Raw genomic sequence first — 18,266 nt, forward strand, 5'->3', positions numbered from 1 at the left:
CCGAGTGGGGTACTTTTCTTTTCCAGTCGCGAATCAGCCTCGTCTTCTTCGATAAGATGCCGACCTCGAACAAACACTGGAAGGAAAATTATTTTTACCTTCGTTTTCCCGAGCTGCCCTCCTTTCGCACCAAGTGGCAAACCACCGTGACGGATCCGCCTAACCTCGGCAAATACAAGAACCAGTCGGAGTATCTTCATGCAGCTAATCTACTGGCCGGCCAGAGGTTCAATATCGATAAACTACTTCACGAGGGGGTGTTGTATGTATTTGGCTTGAGCCCGATCCGCACAAAGCTTCCAAACAGCTTGGGTAAGCACTCTCCTTGTCCTTTTTCCTTTTGGTCTAACTGATTTATTCTTCTGTTATGCAGCCGACATCATGTGGCGATCCAAGGTTGCCGATCGGCTGAAGTTGAAGGCCGCTGAGATTGAGGCGGTGGCAGCCAAGGAGATGGCCGATCGAGGCGTCGCGCCGGTCGGCTCTCATGAGGGCGAAAGTGAAGGGACTCCAACTGAGGCCCGAGAGTCTGCCCTCAGGGTACCGCCACTGGAGCGACCGAGGATGCTATTTCTTCGGCCGGTCAGCAGCCCACATCAGAGGACGTGGAGCGATCGGTCGGTGATTCCCCACTGATAACTCGTAAACGTCGCCGGACCGCCATTGAGCCCGTTGAGCCGATGATTGGGCCAGTCGACGTCCCCCCAGAGGCAATCGACCCACTACCTGCCGCACGTGAGACCATTTCTTCTGATCGGACCCCCTCCCAGCTCGGCCAGCCAGCATCCTCGACTGGAGCACCACCCGTTAGTTCTGTGCCCCGGGTCCGCCTTCGGCTCAAGCGCTCGGACATTACTTCTGCACCGATCGGCGAGTCTTCCAGCCGAGCCGTTTCTACCCAATCAGATCCGAACGGTCGCCGAATGATCAAGTTCGTCCTCCGTCTCCCCACCGAGGAGTTCCTTTTGGCGGCGGACCAGCCTGCCGCTCCCGAGCACCAAGTTACTATCCGGGGACCGCTCGCCCAAACGTGGGAAGATGCGAGGGCTCGAGTGGCCTTAATGACTCCCGGTCAGCTGGCGGACAGCCACATGCAACAAGCTACCGGGGTATATTTCCTAATTCGCTATTATGACGACTTCACCAGGTTCCTGACATTATCCCTATCGAACGCAGCAATGGGTGGAGAACATAGCGGTCAGTAATCGTCTGGCCGAACTGGAGGAGGAGTTGAAGAAGCTCCAAATTTCTGGAGGGGCGCCGGCTGAGGGGCCCTCGTATGCCACGCTCAAGTCAGAGCTGGCCAAAATAGAAAAACTGCTAGCGGCCAAGCAGCACAAATCTTCCGGCCTGGAAACCAGGGTGGCTGGACTTGAAAACCAAGTCAAGTCCCACGACCACCAGCTCACTGTGGCCACTAACAGAAAAAATAGGGTCGTTGCTGATCTTGACGCAATGAAGGTGCAGGTTCGGGCGCTGGAGCAGCGCGTCACGGAGTTGACCGACCTGCTATCTGCTGAGAAAGATAGCCGATCTGCTAGTGAAGCTAAACTGCAGGCGGATAAGGAAGAGCTCCAAGGGGCTCTCGACGCTTCCCGAGCGGTGCTAAAGGAATACCAAGATGGAGAACCTGACCGATTCAAAGTGATGAGACAGAACTACCTCCGATCGGATGCCTTTGGTGAAAAGTTTAGCGATCGGTTGGTTCTGTCCTTCGAAGAGGCTATCCGGGCGACTGCTGTTTACTTGAAGGCCAAGGGCCATCTCTCCGAGGATATCTCCATCCCCCCCCCCCCCGAGACATGGTCGGCCTGCTAGACGCTGTTCCGGAGCCCATCTTCGAGCCACTAGAGTGAGGAGCGTTTATGATTTTCTTGTAATGTTTTTTGTACCTCGTCCGATCGGCTCTAAGGGCCGGACTTTTAATGGATACCTACTGTCTTGTTATTAGCTTTGTCAATACTTGTGTCCTCCGGTCAGACCGCGAAATACAATCGTTCAAGTCTCCGCTCTCTTTCTTTTCGTTAATCATTTCTCGTCTTGCCCGGCCTTCTCAAGGCATTTCTAGCGAAGTTTTCTGTATAACTAGGTCGCTCGGCTGCGTGTCTGTACTTTTTTAAATGGAATCCCTGCTAGATGCTCATGAAGTATTTTTAATAACTTGGCCGATCGGCCTATAGACTCACGGATCGACCTTTTTATTGTCTTTGTCCAGCCGGAGGTTTTAACGTCAGAGCTTGACGGTATTCAAGCCGGGGGGTTTATAGTCGCCGGTCCGACTCTAGGGTTTAACGTTGGAGCTCGACGGTTTTCAAGCCGGGGGGTTTATAGTCGCCGGTCCAACTCTAGGGTTTAACGTCGGAGCTCGACGGTTTTCAAGCCGGGGGGTTTATAGTCGCCGGTCCGACTTTAGGGTTTAACGTCGGAGCTCGACGGTCTTCAAGCCGGGGGGTTTATAGTCGTCGGTCCGACTCTAGGGTTTAACGTCGGAGCTCGACGGTCTTCAAGCCGGGGGGTTTATAATCGCCGGTCCGACTCTAAGGTTTAACGTCGAAGCCCGACGGTCTTCAAGCCGAGAGGTTTATAGTGTTCGGTCCGACTCTAGGGTTTAACGTCGGAGCTCGACGGTCTTCAAGCCGGGTTTATAGTCACCGGTCCGACTCTAGGGTTTAACGTCGGAGCTCGACGGTCTTCAATGATGAGCTTATGGATCGGATAATATACTCCCGGCCGAACGTCTCGGGGTCTTTGCCATTGAGCATTGGGCTCGGATAATATACTCCCGGTCGAACGGCTCGGGGTCTTTGCCATTGAGCATTGGGCTCGGATAATATACTCCCGGCCGAACGGCTCGGGGTCTTTGCCATTGAGCATTGGGCTCGGATAATATACTCCCGGCCGAACGGCTCGGGGTCTTCGCCATCGAGTATTGGGCTAGGATAATGTACTCCCGGCCGAACGGCTCGGAGTCTTTGCCATTGAGCATTGGGCTCGGATAATGTACTCCCGGCCGAACAGCCCGGGGTCTTTGCCACGGCATCATGCTGCTGCTCGCTTGGTGTGTCAAAATTATGCCTTTGTTCTTATAGCTTTCATTCCTTTCATCCAGCCCGATAGGGCTGGAGGTGGTTTGCACTCCACGGCCTCTCTAGCCTCCGTCCATCCTCATCCTCCAAGTAATAAGCTCCCGATCGGAGCTTCTTGATGACTTTGAACGGTCCTGCCCAAGGAGCCTCCAACTTGCCCACGTCCCTGACTTACTTGACTTTCTTCCAGACCAAGTCTTCCACCTGGAATGTTCGAGGAACCACGCGACGGTTGTAGTTCTGCTTCATTCTCTGTCTGTAGGCCATTAGCCGGACGGACGCTTTGGCTCGCTCCTCGTCAATTAAGTCCAATTCCAGCTGCCTCCGCTCGGCATTATCTTCATTGTAGTTCTGGATCTGGGCGGACTCTACGTCGACTTCGACTGGGACGACCGCCTCGCCTCCGTATACCAGGTGGAACGGGGTGACTCCCGTTCCCTCCTTAGGGGTCGTGCGGATGACCCATAAGACTCCCGGCAGCTCGTCCACCCAGCTTCCTCCCATGTGGTCGAGCCGAGCCCGAAGAATTCGGAGTATCTCCCGGTTGGCTACTTCGGCTTGACCATTGCTTTGCGGATACGCCATGGACGTGAAGTGCTGCTCGATGCCATATTCCTTGCACCATTCTTCGAGTTGATTTCCGACGAACTATCGCCCATTGTCCGATACGAGCCGTCGCGGAATGCCGAACCAACAGATGATATTTTGCCAGATGAATTTCTTGACCATGTGCTTGGTTATCTTGGCCAATGGCTCAGCCTCCACCCACTTGGAGAAGTAATCTACTGCCACCAATAGAAACTTCTTTTGTCCGGTCGCCATAGGGAAGGGTCCTACGATATTCATGCCCCACTGGTCGAACGGGCAAGACACTGTGGACGTTTTCATTTCTTCTGTCGGCTTATGTGAGAAGCTGTGGTACTTCTGACAGGAAAGACACATTGTGACGGTCCGAGCGGCGTCCTCATGTAGCGTTGGCCAGAAGTATCCAGCCAGCAGAATCTTTCTAGCCAAAGATCGGCCGCCCGGATGACCTCCGCAAGATCCTTGGTGCACCTCCTGGAGAATGTACTCTGCATCTTCTGAGCTGACGCATTTTAGCAAGGGTCGGGAGAAAGCCTTCTTGTAAAGCTGATCTCCGATGAGAGTGAACCGGCCGACCCTTCTCCTTAGTAGCTGAGCTTCCTCCCGATCGGACGGTGAGGCCCCTGAGCGTAGAAACTCCATGATGGTCATTCTCCAATTGCTCGGGAATGTGAGGCCTTCCATCCGGTCTATATGCGCTACCAAGGATACTTGCTCGATTGGCTGCTGGATGACGACCGGCGATATCGAGCTTGCGAGCTTGGCTAATTCGTCTGTCGCTTGGTTCTCCGCTCGGGGTATCTTCTGGACCACTACCTCGGTGAAGCCGGTCTTAAGTTTCTCAAAGGCCTCTGCGTACAATCTGAGTCTTGCATTGTTTATCTCAAAAGCGTCCGTGAGTTGCTGAGCGGCGAGCTAGGAATCCGAGTGGATCGTGACCCGACTGGCTCCCACATGCCTTGCGGCTTGCAATCCGGCTATGAGGGCTTCGTATCCGCCTCGTTATTGGTTGCCCGGTAATCTAGCCAGACGGATAGCTGCATTCGCTCTCCCTGAGGCGACAGTAGCATGATCCTGATTCCGCTCCCGAGCCGAGTGGACGATCCGTCCACATATATTTTCCATGTAGCTTCGGGCTCAGGCTTTTGTACTTTGGTCACGAAATCTGCCAAGGACTGCGCTTTGATCGCCGAGCGGGGTTGATATTGGATGTCGCATTCGCTAAGTTCTATTGTCCACTTGATCAGCCGTCCGGATGCTTCAGGGTTCAGTAGTACCCTTGCGAGCGGGCTATTCGTCATCACAATAATTGTGTGCACCAGAAAGTAAGGGCGCAACATCCGAGCTGCAAGAACCAAGGCGAAAGCCAACTTCTCGAGACCAGTGTAGCGAGACTCAGCATCCTTTAAGATATGACTTAAAAAGTACACTGGCTACTCCTCGCCGCTCGGCCTCACTAACGCTGAGCCCACAGCATGCTCAGTTGATGATAAATAAATGTGAAGCGGCTCACCTACGGCTGGTTTTGCTAGCACGGGTAAAGAATTCAGGTAAGTCTTTAATTCCTCGAATGCCCGATTGCACTCCTCATCTCATTGAAACTTGGTGGCTTTACGGAGTATCTTGAAAAATGGCAAGCTCTGGTCGGCGGTCTTGGAGATGAACCTTGACAACGTCGTTATCCGACCGGTGAGACGCTGCACTTCTCGGAGATTTCTAGGAGGCGGCATGCCCTGCAGCGCCTTTATCTTGCTGGGGTTCGCCTCTATGCCCCGCTCGGTCACAATGTAACCCAAGAAGCGCCCGCCTCTTGCTCCGAACAGGTACTTCTGAGGGTTAAGTTTGACGTCATACCTTCTCAATGTTTGGAAAGTCTCCTCCATGTCCGCGTAGAGATCGGCCGCCCGGAAGGACTTGATAAGTATGTCGTCCACGTACACTTCCAAATTGCGTCCGATCTGCTCTGTGAAGACCTTGTTCATCAGACGCTAGTAGGTGTCCGAACGGCATTACATTGTAGCAGTAAGTGTCGTCCGCCGTGACGAAGCTGACCTTCTCTTGGTCTTCTCGGGCAAGTGGCACTTGATGGTAGCCTTAGTATGCATCCAACATGCATATCAGCTCGCACCCGGCCGTGGAGTCCACCAGCTGATCGATCCGGGGAAGAGGGTAGAAGTCCTTCGGGGACGCCTTGTTCAAGTCCCGGAAGTCGATGCAGACTCTCCACTTGTTGCCCGGCTTGGAGACCAGGACCACGTTTACAAGCCAACTCGGGAATTGTACTTCCCTTATGTGGCCGGCCTCCAGAAGCTTTTCTATCTCCGCACGGATTATTACATTCTACTCCGCGCTGAAGTCCCTCTTCCTTTGCTTCACCGGATGAGCGTCCGGCCGGACATGAAGTTCATGTTGCGCTACACTTGGTGAGACCCCCGGCAGCTCATGGGTCGACCAGGCGAAGACGTCGCAGTTCCGCTGGAGGCATTTGATTACCTTTTCCTTCTGCATCTCCTCCAGATCAGATGCTATGAAGGTGGTGGCCTCCGGTCGGGATGGGTCAATCTGCACCTCCTCTTTCTCTTCATAAACTAAAGAAGGTGGCTTTTCAGTAATAGCATGTACCTCGACACGCGGCACTTTCCGAGCGGACTTGGATTCGGCTCGGACCATCTCCACGTAGCATCTCCGAGCGGCCAGTTGGTCTCCCCGCACCTCCCCTACTTGATCCTCCACCGGGAATTTAATCTTCTGGCAGAAGGTAGAGACAACCGCCCGGAACTCGTTGAGAGCCGGTCGCCCCAGGATGACGTTGTATGCAGAAGGAGCATCCACCACGATGAAGGTGGTGATCCTTGTCCTCCTGAGCGGCTCGTCGCCCAACGAGATAGCCAGCCAGACTTGGCCGACCGGCAAGACTTCGTTCCCCGTGAATCCATAGAGGGGGGTCGTCATTGGCAGTAGCTCGGCTCGGTCAATTTGTAGTTAGTCGAAGGCCTTCTTGAAGATTATGTTGACCGAGCTGCCTGTGTCAATGAAAATACGGTGAATAGTATAATTGGCTATTACCGCTCAGATGATCAGGGCGTCATCGTGAGGGACTTCCACTCCTTGAAGGCCCTTGGGCCCGAAGCTGATCTCGGGTCCACTCGCCCTTTCCTGGCTGCCGCCGACCGCGTGGATGCTCAGCTGCCTTGCATGCGCCTTCCTGGCTCTATTCGAATCGCCGCCAGTCGGACCACCGGCGATGATGTTGATCTCTCCCCGAGATGCGTTGCCCCTGTTCTCCTCCCCCCGAGCGGAAGGTCGAGGTCGTTCATTTGACGCTCGGTGGTGGGCTCCGTGCTGCTGATGGTGCTGTCGCTCAGGGGATCGCCTTTCTGTCCTTTGCATGGGGCTCCGTTGTCGACGTTGCCGTTCTGGTGAAGGCGATCGGCGGCGGTAATCCCTTGGTGCTGGATGAGCGATAAGGGGGAGGCTCCGACAGTCGCGGGTATTTTGAGTGGTCGACTGATGGAGTGAACAAAACATTGGGGTCCATACCTTCCCCTTGTACTTGGGCCGATCAGCCGCGACTTGTTAGACGGCGTGCGACCGAGTATGCTGATGAGGACGGGCGGCTTCGGCCCGCGGTCCTCTGGGTGGCTGGTGACTGATGGGTTGCTTCCGCTCGGCGGGAGCTGGTTGGTCGCTCTGGGCTTCTTTCCTTCTTGCCGCCTGGGCTTCCTCCACATTGATGTATTCGTTGGCTTTATGCAACATGTGGTCATAGTCCCGAGGCGGCTTCCGGATGAGCGATCGGAAGAAGTCACCGTCCACGAGCCCTTGTGTGAACGCGTTCACCATTGTTTCCGAGGTGACCGTTGGAATATCCATGGCTACCTGGTTGAAGCGTTGAATGTACGCTCGGAGCGGCTCCCTCACGCCTTGCTTGACGGCAAACAAGCTGATGCTTGTCTTCTGGTGGCGTCTACTGCTGGCAAAATGATGGAGGAACGCCGTTCGGAATTCCTTGAAACTGGTGATTAAGCCGTCCAGCAGTCTTCGAAACCACCGATGCGCCGATCCCGAAAGCGTTGTGAGGAACACTCGGCATTTCACGCCATCTGTGTACTGATGCAGAGTGGCGGTACTGTCGAATTTACCCAGGTGGTCGTCTGGGTCGGTTGTCCCGTTGTACTCCCCGGTCGCAGGGGGCACATAATGCCACGGCAGTGGATCGCGAAGAATGGCCTCTGAGAACTGCTGGTTGGTCCGCTCGGGCGACGTGTCCGATCGGGGCGCCTTTCCTTTTCTGACGTCCCGGATGGGTGCCTCGTCTGATGAGGACCCTTGTCTTGATTGGCTTGCGCCACCTCCGAGGGCGTCTAGAATAGAGCCCGATGAAAAGGTATTGGGGTGGGCGGCGCACCCATCTGTGTGTCGGCCGGCCCCTTGTTTTGCCCTCATATCGAGAGCTGCTCCTGCCGATCTTCGGGTGGCGCTCGGCCCCCCGAAGCTGATGTTGCTTGCTGCACTGCTCGTTCGGCTTGAGCTTTCTGCTGCTCCACTATTTTCGCTGCTTGCGCTTGGACGAGTGCTTCGAGCTCTTCAGGAGAGAGCGTTACCAAAAGTTGACGTCCAGCTTCTTCCATCTTCTTGGCTCGGATTCAGGTGCGTTCCCACAGACGGCGCCAATTTGATCCTGTCCGAGCGCTGAGTCGACGGACGCTGGGGACGTGGCACGCTCCGCTGTCTCCGACTGGTGATGTAGCTCTCCGACGATCCTGCAAAGAAGCCGAGCCGGGAGAGGTTTCCCGACGACGGCCCTCCGACAGCCAACGAACGAGGCAGAGTAACGTGGCTACAGTAAATAGTTGCGCATACCTTCTTCGACGTCTGGGGTCTTTATATAGGACCCCGGGGAAGCGAGGGCACGTTTCCCGATGCGTGCACGCTTCCCCAAACATACCTTAACAAGTCTGTGTCAGAAACGTACCTCTGGCGCCATTCCGCAATCGTCCGAGCATATCCCGGATGTGACGGTGGAAGCTTCCACCGTACGATTCTGTATACGGCTCGGCCGCCAACTCTGCTGCTTGTCGGCGGCAGGCGTCTCGAGGATGATGTTATCCCCTGTCTCCTTTGTCCTCTTGCGCTCCTTGTCTGTTTCAGGGCCGAGCGGATCTACCGCTCGGCAAGCACATTACTTCTGCATCGGTCATATGCTCGGCTGGGACTGCTCCTGCCTGTGTTGCCTTGTGCCCCAGCCGAACGGTGAGCCCGCTCGACTATTGAAACCTTTTTACCTTGAGCCTCGGAAACCCGACCCCTAGTCAGGTTGTATTCCATTCAGTTCGGAGAATTCCCGACCGGTCGGCCTGCAGGGCACTGTCGGTAGGCCTGCTCCGTCCGGTCGGCCGGTCTCCGGGCTGACTATCTTGACCTTTGACCTCCACGTGCCGTTAACCCGCGGACAAGGATCCCCCGTCCTTATCACCGAATCAATCAGCATCAGGTCATACCCACTGCCTATGACATGATGCTCAATCTCAAGGAACTCTTCGGACACCAAAATCGCGCTGTCAGACAGGAGACTATGAGAAACTTAATGACGACCACCATTACTGAGGGGACACCCGTAAGGGATCATATCATCAAGATGATGGCTCATTTGATTGAGATGGAAGTCCTTGTAGCTGAAATCGATGGGGAAACCCAGGTCGATATCATTCTGCAAATGCTGCCCAAGAGTTTTGAGCAGTTCCGCCTGGACTACAACATGAACAAAAGGGTTTATTAGTTGGCGGAACTTCTGACAGAACTCCAAACGACAGAAGGGCTATTTCGTCAAAGTTCTCAAGTTCACATTGCTGAAAACGTTTCTGCCTCTAAGCCGAAAGGCGGAAAGAAGAAGAAGAAATAAGTTGGTTCGGCAAAGAAAGTGATTCGACCTCAAGGGACTGGGCCGCAGGCAGGTGTGAAGATGCCGAAGGGCAACTGCTTCACATCCAAGCAGGACATTGGAAGGTGGACTGCCCTCGCAGAAAGAAGAACAATAAAGGTATATCTTATTCATTAGTTGTTGAAACATGTTTAATGATGTTATCTACCGGTACCTGGTGTGTAGATACGGGAGCCACTGATCATGTCTGCAATTCATTGCAGGGGTTCCAGGAAATCAGACGACTACATGAAGGGGAGATCATCGTCTACATGGGTAATGCTACGAGAGTGGCGGCTGTTGCAGTGGGAGATGTTTATTTTTCTTTTGATAGGAATAAAACTTTGATTTTGAAAATTGTCTTTACGTACCATGTTTTAGAAAGAACTTGATTTCAGTTTTTAAACTATTTATAGATTGATATTCTGTTTCTTTTGATGACAAAGTGGTTGTCAAGAAAAATAGGGTGGTTATCTGTTCTGGTGCGTTGGTTGGCAATTTGTATACTCTTAATCCAATAACTCCCACGATGCAACAAATGAAAATTAATAACACATCTTCTAATTCTAATAAGAGAAAGCAACATTCGGAAATGAACCAAACATCTTTGGCATCTAAGGTTGGGTCATATTAACTTGAGTAGGATTCAAAGGTTAATAGCAGATGGACCTTTGGGTTCATTGGTAGTGGAAAACTTTCCGACCTACAAGTCTTGCTTGGAAGAAAAAATGACCAAGAGGCCTTTTAAGGCAAAGGGGTATAGAGCCAAAGAAGTGTTGGAATTAGTTCATTCTGATTTGTTTGAGCCTATGACTATCCAGGCAAGAGGTGGTTTCGAATAGTTTGTCTCTTTTATAGATGACTATTCGAGATATGGATACATTTACTTGATGCGCCGCAAGTCTGAGTACTTTCATAAGTTCAAAGAGTGCAAGGCAGATATGAAGAAACGTCATGGTAAAAGTATCAAGACACTATAGTCTGATCGTGGTAGAGAGTACCTCTTAGGAGAGTTTAGGAGTTACTTATCAGAGGCCGAGATTCAATCTCAATTGTCTACACTTGGTACATCCCAACAGAATGGTGTGGCGGAACGAAGGAATAGGACTCTTATGGAAATGGTTAGATCAATGATGAGTTATTCAGAATTACCAAATTCGTTTTGGGAATATGCTCTGGAAACGCGACGTACATTCTGAACTTGGTCCCTTCTAAGTCAGTACCCTCTATTTCCATAGAATTATGGAATGAGCGTAAGCCTAGTTTGACACACATTCGGATTTGGGGTAGTCCAGCACATGTGCTGAAGGGAGGCGCTGATAAGTTGGAATCATGTACAGAAGTTCGCTTGTTCGTGGGATATCCTAGAGGAACGAAAGGTGGTTTGTTTTATAGTCCTAAAGATCATAAGGTCATTATTAGCACCAATGCTCGTTTTTTAGAAGAGGGCTATGTAATGAACCACAAGTCCATAAATAAAATAGTTCTTGAGGAAATAAGAGAGAACACTTCTATTTAGTACCAACGATACAAGATGAGATACCACAAGTAACTGTAACACGTGTCACAAATGATGCACAATTACAGGTAGTGTCTCGTCGTAGTGGAAGGGTTGTTAGACAACCTGAAAGATTCATGTTTTTGGAAGAGTCTTCAGACTTAATCCCTGGTGAACATGAAGTTGATTCCTGGACATATGATGAAGCACTCCAAGATAAAAATATAGCATCTTGGCAAAGTGCAATGAACTCTGAAATAGAATCTATGTATTCTAATCAGGTCTGGGAGCTTGTAGAACCACCAAATGGTGTAAAAGTCATTAGATGTAAATGGGTCTACAAAAGGAAAAGAGGAACAGACGGGAAGGTGGAAACCTTTAAAGCGAGGCTTGTTGCGAAGGGGTATACTCAAAAAGAGGGAATCGATTATGAGGAAACTTTTTCGTCGGTAGTCATGCTTAAGTCTATCCGGATTCTTTTATCTATTGTTACTCATATGGATTATGAGGTTTGACAAATGGATGTCAAGGTAGCTTTCCTTAACGGAAATCTTGAAGAAAACATCTATATTCATTGCGAAGGGCAAAGAGCATCTTGTATGTAAGCTCAATCGGTCCATTTATGGACTGAAGCAAACTTCGAGATCTTGGAACATTCAGTTTGATGAAGTGATCCGGTCTCATGGATTCATTCAGTGTCCGGATGAGTCTTGTGTATACAAGAAAAGTGACGGAAACGTTGTGGTATTTCTTGTACTATACGTAGATGACATTTTGCTCATTGGCAACAATGTCAAAGTGTTGTTAGACGTAAAGGTATGGATGTCCAAGCAGTTTGATATGAAGAATTTGGGAGAATGTGGACATATTCTTGGGATCAAAGTAATAAGGAATTGCAAGAAAAGGATGTTGTGCTTATCCCAAGCTTCATACATCGATATTATCCTAGCTCGTTTTAGCATGCAAAACTCCAAGAAAGATTTTTTACCTTTTCGGCATGGAATATCTTTATCTAAAGAGATGTGTCCTAAGGCACCAAAGGAGATAGAGGAGATGAAGACAGTTCCTTATGCTTCGGCTATAGGAAGCCTAATGTATGCAATGCTATGTACGAGATCGGATATCTGTTTTGCCGTGGACATGGTTAGCAGATATCAAAGTAAGCCGGGACAGGGACATTGGACTGTCGTAAAACATATATTAAAGTACCTAAAAATGACTAGAGATTATATGTTGGTTTACCAAGCAGATGATTTGCTCCCTGTGGGTTACACGGATTCGGACTTCAAATCAGATATGGACAATAGTAAATCAACCTCGGGGTATGTGTTTACTTTGGGAGGTGAAGCTATAGCATGGAGGAGTGTTAAGCAGAAATACGTTTCAGACTCCACCATAGAAGCTGAGTATGTGGCAGCTTCTGAGGCAGCCAAAGAAGTTATATGGCTCAGAAACTTCTTGATGGACTTAGATGTGATTCCTGGTTTGCCCAAAATTATCACAATTTATTGTGATAACAGTGGTGCAGTAGTAAACTCGAAGGAACCACGAGCCCATAAGGCAAGTAAATACATTGAACGCAAGTACCACCTGATACGAGGCATCGTAAAACGAGGAGAGGTTGTCGTCAAGATTACATCAGCAGATAACCTGACAGATCCTTTCACTGAGGCCCTTTCGGCGAGAGCTTTTGATAAGTATGTTGAGGGATGGGAATCAGATGTAGGGCAGCTTTTACGGCAGCATAGTCTTTTAGTATAAGTGGAAAATTATTGGAATGTATACTATAAGCCTAGCTTTTGTATGAACATCTATTTTGAAATATTTTGAAATGAAAGTTACTTTGGTCAAATGTTTGCATTATATATTTATATATGTGTCAATGCAGTTGTCCATTTAATTTATATTGTAGATAACATGATGTATGGTGCCACACAGAAGATCATATTATCGGTTCCTTATAAATTATAAATAATATCTCACAACCAAGTTGGATTGAGAAAAATCATTGGAACGGTTGTAGTGTAATTTGGTATTAGTCTGTCTTGACTATAAAATTACACTAGTACACTATGTGTGTATTGAGCAGGACCGTTTGAGGTTGTTTGATTTGTACTGATTACATAAAAGAACAAAACCTCTGTTATTATGGATGTGCGTCCTCTTAATCCCTATATAATAACAAGCACGTATACTTAGTATTTATTTCTTTAACTTATCAATGGGTGAGATTTATTCGTTAAATCAATAGGCCCGATTAGTTGAGAGATAGTACTGTTTATATGGTGTGTTGTTGATTATAGAAGGAATCTGTGTCCTAATTGTTTAGGCTGATGATGTCCCCCTGAGAAGCTCATAAAGATTATCATGTAAATCCTGCAGGTGGACTTAGTCTGGCATGATAATAAAGTTAAGTGGTACTACTCTTGAATCAAATGTTAATTAATTGAGTTGTCAGTAACTCATTTAATTAACGGGCATACGATATCTTAAACATAGGGAGATTAACGCACTCATGATAAGAAGGAGCCCATATTGTAATATGGAATTGGTGCGGTAGTTCAATAATAACCCTTTAGTGGTATGAATTATTATTGATGGACTTGAGTTGAGTGTTCGGGTCGAACACAGGAAGCTCAAGCCCATTAGGACGCCTAAAACAATTCCTCCTCTAGGTCTCTGTTGTAGCCTCTATATAAAGCGTCGCATCCACCCATCCACAATTTGGTTAATCTCACCTTCCTAGGGCCGGCAACAAGGGTTATGAAAGGGAGTAGGTGGCGCCCCCTAAAATCTAATTTTTTTTTTTTTCCCCACAATTCTCTTCTCCTCCTTGCTAGGGCTGCCGCCTCCTCTTGCTTAGAATCTTTTGTGGGCGGCGGCTTGGAAAAGAAGAAGAAGAAGAGAAGGTGCCCCATCCTAGAGCTTCTCTTGGTGGTCGGCGATTTGGAAACAAAGAGGGGAAGGGTGTTTGTTGTCTTGGTAGATCGTCATTCACACGACATCCAAGAAGAGGAGAGGAATATAACAGAAGATCAAGAGGTCTTTGGCTACAAAGGAAAGGTACAACTAATTCTTTGATTCCGCTGTGTAATTAGTTTAGTTCTCTTTGTATCGATCCTAAATACCAACACAAGAGGCCAACGATCTTGTACTTCGATCAAGGCATGTTTTGATCCATCAAAAACTCACTTGATTGATCAAAACACATGTTTGATCAAACATGTGGGTTGCTAGGAAAAGTTCTGTACTTGTACAATTTTTATACAAGGGAAATTGAAACAGAATGGAATCCCAACGCCGTCAACTTTGGTCTATTAGTATACTTGAATTAGATTATATTTTCATTCCTGTTCTATTGAAGGTAATTCCTATATGGAATGGTGATTGTTTTTCTGTTACGGTCATCAGAGTTCATCTCTTTTTATGACCTCAATGAAATGATTACAGGTCTGGGAAGTCACAATGGAGAGAATGCAGAGGTTGTTTCTTTTGCATTGCAAGGTGCGAAGACTGTGGAGGTTGTTTTGATTTTTCAAAACTCAGTGAAGAAGCTATCTGCTCTCACCTTCTCTGCCAGACATGTTGGCTTCATCTGCCAAAATGCAATGTCTGCAGTCGTCCATATTGCAATAGGGATTCGAATATCCTTGAAGGTTCTTCCAAGTTTCTTGGTTTCCTGTGTGGGCAATGTATGGAGTCCACTAGCTCATCGTATCAATCTTACAGTGGTAAACTGTTGATCCCCATTGCTTTTCTCTATTTACAGTTGATTGTATAGCTATAGGAATTGGTCTATGTTGAAATGTTCTTTAATTTACTTTGCCTTTATGTTTCAGGATAAATTCCTTAAACTTCTGTTATATTGACCTGCTTCAAGTAAATACTCGATGAATAACTTGGCAGAATTTGGGGTTAGAAGAAATGTGTACTGTCCCAAAGAATGTAATTTCATCCTTGATCACAAATTGAAACCTAAGGCGAGTTTTGGTACTTGACCTTTCCTTTGTGGTTTGCTACTACAGAATCCAAATTATTTCATCAGTGAAGCTTTAATTACTGATTATTTACTGTATTATTATATTATTCTTTCCGCCTTTCATTTTCTTAAATTAGTGTTAATAACAATTTATAGGGACCAATTTGCTTTTGTTGTCCTACAAATCAAACTATGAGCAAATTTGTTTGTTCACTTAGCTTCTGGAAGAGACAACAAACTGTTTACAAATTCAGTTAGAGAAGGCAGCTTTAATGGTGATAAGGTCACACCTCTGACTCAGTGAAGTGATGAGCAAACTCGAATCAGGTACAAAGGTTTTGCTCATCTATTTGTAGATCCTACTAAGAAGACCTAACCACCTCGAAGCTTGATTGAGAAATATCTTTCGACAAAGTCTTGACCAACTTGGTATTACCACGCAGTGATAAGACACCCATAATGATACCATTATTTGTAACTAATCAGACAATGCATCAAATTTTGGAGATGATCAAGCACTCCTATCCTATCACAGAGTACATACTTAATAGCAAATGGAATGCACTTTGACTTCTGAACTCTCAAAGCTCAATCATCGACCCCACTGGCTCAATTCTCAGCACATTGTGTTTGGTTCTCTTCTGAATCTTTGCTGCATGAATATCATCAATGTGTGGTTTTATCCAGCATTCTCCCGATAACTCTTATCTTAATGTTCAGAAGTTGCCATAAAATTGTCAAGACCTATCTGTAATTTACCTCGGAATCACTTATTCTGATTAAATATTGTGGTCCTGGAGAGCTGGTGGTCTCAAAGTGCCAGTACCAATAACAATCAAGTCTTTATCCCACTAAATGAGATTGACTATATGGATTCTCCTACGCCATTGAGCTCGATCCCCTACCCTCTACTACTAGCTTAGGCTTCTGAAATGTCTTCTAATTTTTCTACATGGTCCATATGCCAAATGACTTTCTTCTAGAAAGATGCATTATATCACTAGTCTACTTCACGTTTTAGCAACTGAAGATTTTTATTTTGTTCTCCCTCTACTATATAGTAATGCAAATATTATTATTCCAAAGTATATTATATATAATGAGAGCTTTTCAGGAGTACCTTATCGAGGAGGTTCAGCATGTACCAGTGAGTTCTCAATCCATTCTGTAAGTCCACAAGACTGGTTCTTGTGTTTATAGAAGTTGTTCCTCTCGGTTAGAATTTTAGAATGAAAAAGAAACATCAATCAGATATGAGTGCTTGTGTGTAAGTCATCTCTGGCGATGAATCAATAATTCGCTCTTATGGCTAGGAAAGTTTAAGGGTTTTTTTTCCTGGATTGTGTCTCCTCGTGGGCTCGGGAAGGTACTTTCACTTTTTAATGTAGGTTCCTCATTGGAGGTGGTAGCTTCTGTTTGAGTGAGGTTTCCGAAAGAGTCCATCTTGTATCTCCCAAGGGGATGAGGTTCTAACATAAGTAAGCCAAAGGGGTCAACACAACACTCTCCTTCCTAGGGCTTAGGCAAACCACAACCACTTTTGAGCGAGTGACGTATGATTGAACGAATGAAGAAAAACGTTGAGATAACATGAACATGTTCAAAGATAAACAACAACTTACATAGCTAGATTAGTTTGAATCAATTAGTGGAAGGTGCAACGGAAGAAAGTGACCAAAGAACTCTTAATTTAAAGATGATTGATTTGAATAGTAGTCATATAACCTTGAATGTAGAGAGTTCATGAAAGAATAGAATTCATGTAGTCGATCCAAATTTGACAATGATAATGGTATATAGTAATGGAAAATTGAAGTATTTAAAGGTACGAAAGTCTAATTAATGATTGCAAAACTACATAGCATATTACCAAGTTGATAAATAAAGTTATTGGTAATGTCCTAAATCAGTTATGCATTTTTAATCTATGACCTTGCAATCAGCACAATAAATAGTTTATCCAGGGTTGTTTCCAACTTATATTGTTAACTTGGTACTAACAGACTCCATCTTTTGGTGTGCTCCGAACGGTAGTCCTTTCGATAGTTTGGCAGTGTGCTCAACAAATTGCAACCTTCAAATCCACTGCCATGCTCTGGTGATATCTTGGAGGAAGAAGAAATAAGGCATGGCATTGTTCATCCTGAAAAATCAGACATCTGAAAGTTTAGGATGATAAGTTTCACTACCCTTGTAAGCAAAAGATTACAACAAACATGGAAGGCCTACCTCCTCTGTTTGGATCTTTCCAAGAACGGACCAGCGATGCCTTTCGAGCTTGAGGTATAACTTTTAGAGATTGATAACCAGTCTTTAGTTGCGAGATGAAAGAAATTTGGTTGTGTTTTATGTACTAGTGGATTCGAAGACCTCTTGCCTTGTTGACTTTCTGAGCTTTGTTGGTCTCTTGTTGAGTTGCTGAAATTGGCGAAGTAGTAACTTTAAGCTATGTTGTATTGTTGTCGTTGATGCGAGAACGACTATGTGGTCTAGCATCTTCATTTATAGTAACCGAGATCGGGCTCGGAAACCATGCGCCGCCAGGTGATACAGCCTGACCCAATGTTTGTCTTGCACTAATACCATTAGGTACTGGTAGTGTTGATTCAGGTCTTGTTTTTGTAGCATTTGATGCTTTATTCGGTGGTGAACTCACAGTTGCGGCTGTGAACTTGCAGTGCTTCCACGATGACATAAATTCGCGGCATCCAGCCGCGAACTAGTGGTCATGGTGTCGTCGCAAGGCCATGCTGCGGAGAGGCCACGGTGGCCGCGGAGACATTGCCACTGGTTTGCCATTTGTTGGATGGCTATATTTTTTTCACTCGTGGATTTTTTTTCTTCCTTTTCCGCTAATATTTCACAATAAGATTCATTCCACTTATGGTCCCCTTCGACCAAAAGAAAAAACAAAGATAGAAAAAACTGATCTATACTTAAGTTGAGTTTGGCCTTATGATAGATGCTATTCGGCATGTGAGCATGCCTTTAATAGCAAATATTTCTTAATAAGATTCATTCCACTTATGGTCCCCTTTGACCAAAAGAAAAAACAAAAATGGAATAAACAGATCTATACTTGAGTTGACTATGGCCTTATGATAGATGCTATTCGGCATGTGAACATGCCTTTAATAGCAAATATTTCTTAATAAGATTCATTCCACTTTTGGTCCACCAACAGAAGAAAGAAAAATG

At 47.0% G+C, this 18,266-nt stretch overlaps 1 long non-coding RNA gene across 1 annotated transcript in view; it reads left to right on the forward strand.

The window, feature by feature from the left end:
* The window catches only part of LOC122022484, a 30,636-nt gene extending 15,664 nt beyond the window's left edge, over positions 1 to 14,972 (forward strand). The window contains exons 3-4 of the long non-coding RNA XR_006122984.1: positions 14,540 to 14,820; positions 14,929 to 14,972. This is a non-coding gene — a long non-coding RNA (uncharacterized LOC122022484). The remainder of the gene's footprint in view (positions 1 to 14,539; positions 14,821 to 14,928) is intronic.
* The last annotated feature ends 3,294 nt before the right edge of the window (positions 14,973 to 18,266 follow it).

Source organism: Zingiber officinale, chromosome 9B, assembly GCF_018446385.1.
Source record: "Zingiber officinale cultivar Zhangliang chromosome 9B, Zo_v1.1, whole genome shotgun sequence".
Lineage (NCBI taxonomy): Eukaryota > Viridiplantae > Streptophyta > Magnoliopsida > Zingiberales > Zingiberaceae > Zingiber > Zingiber officinale.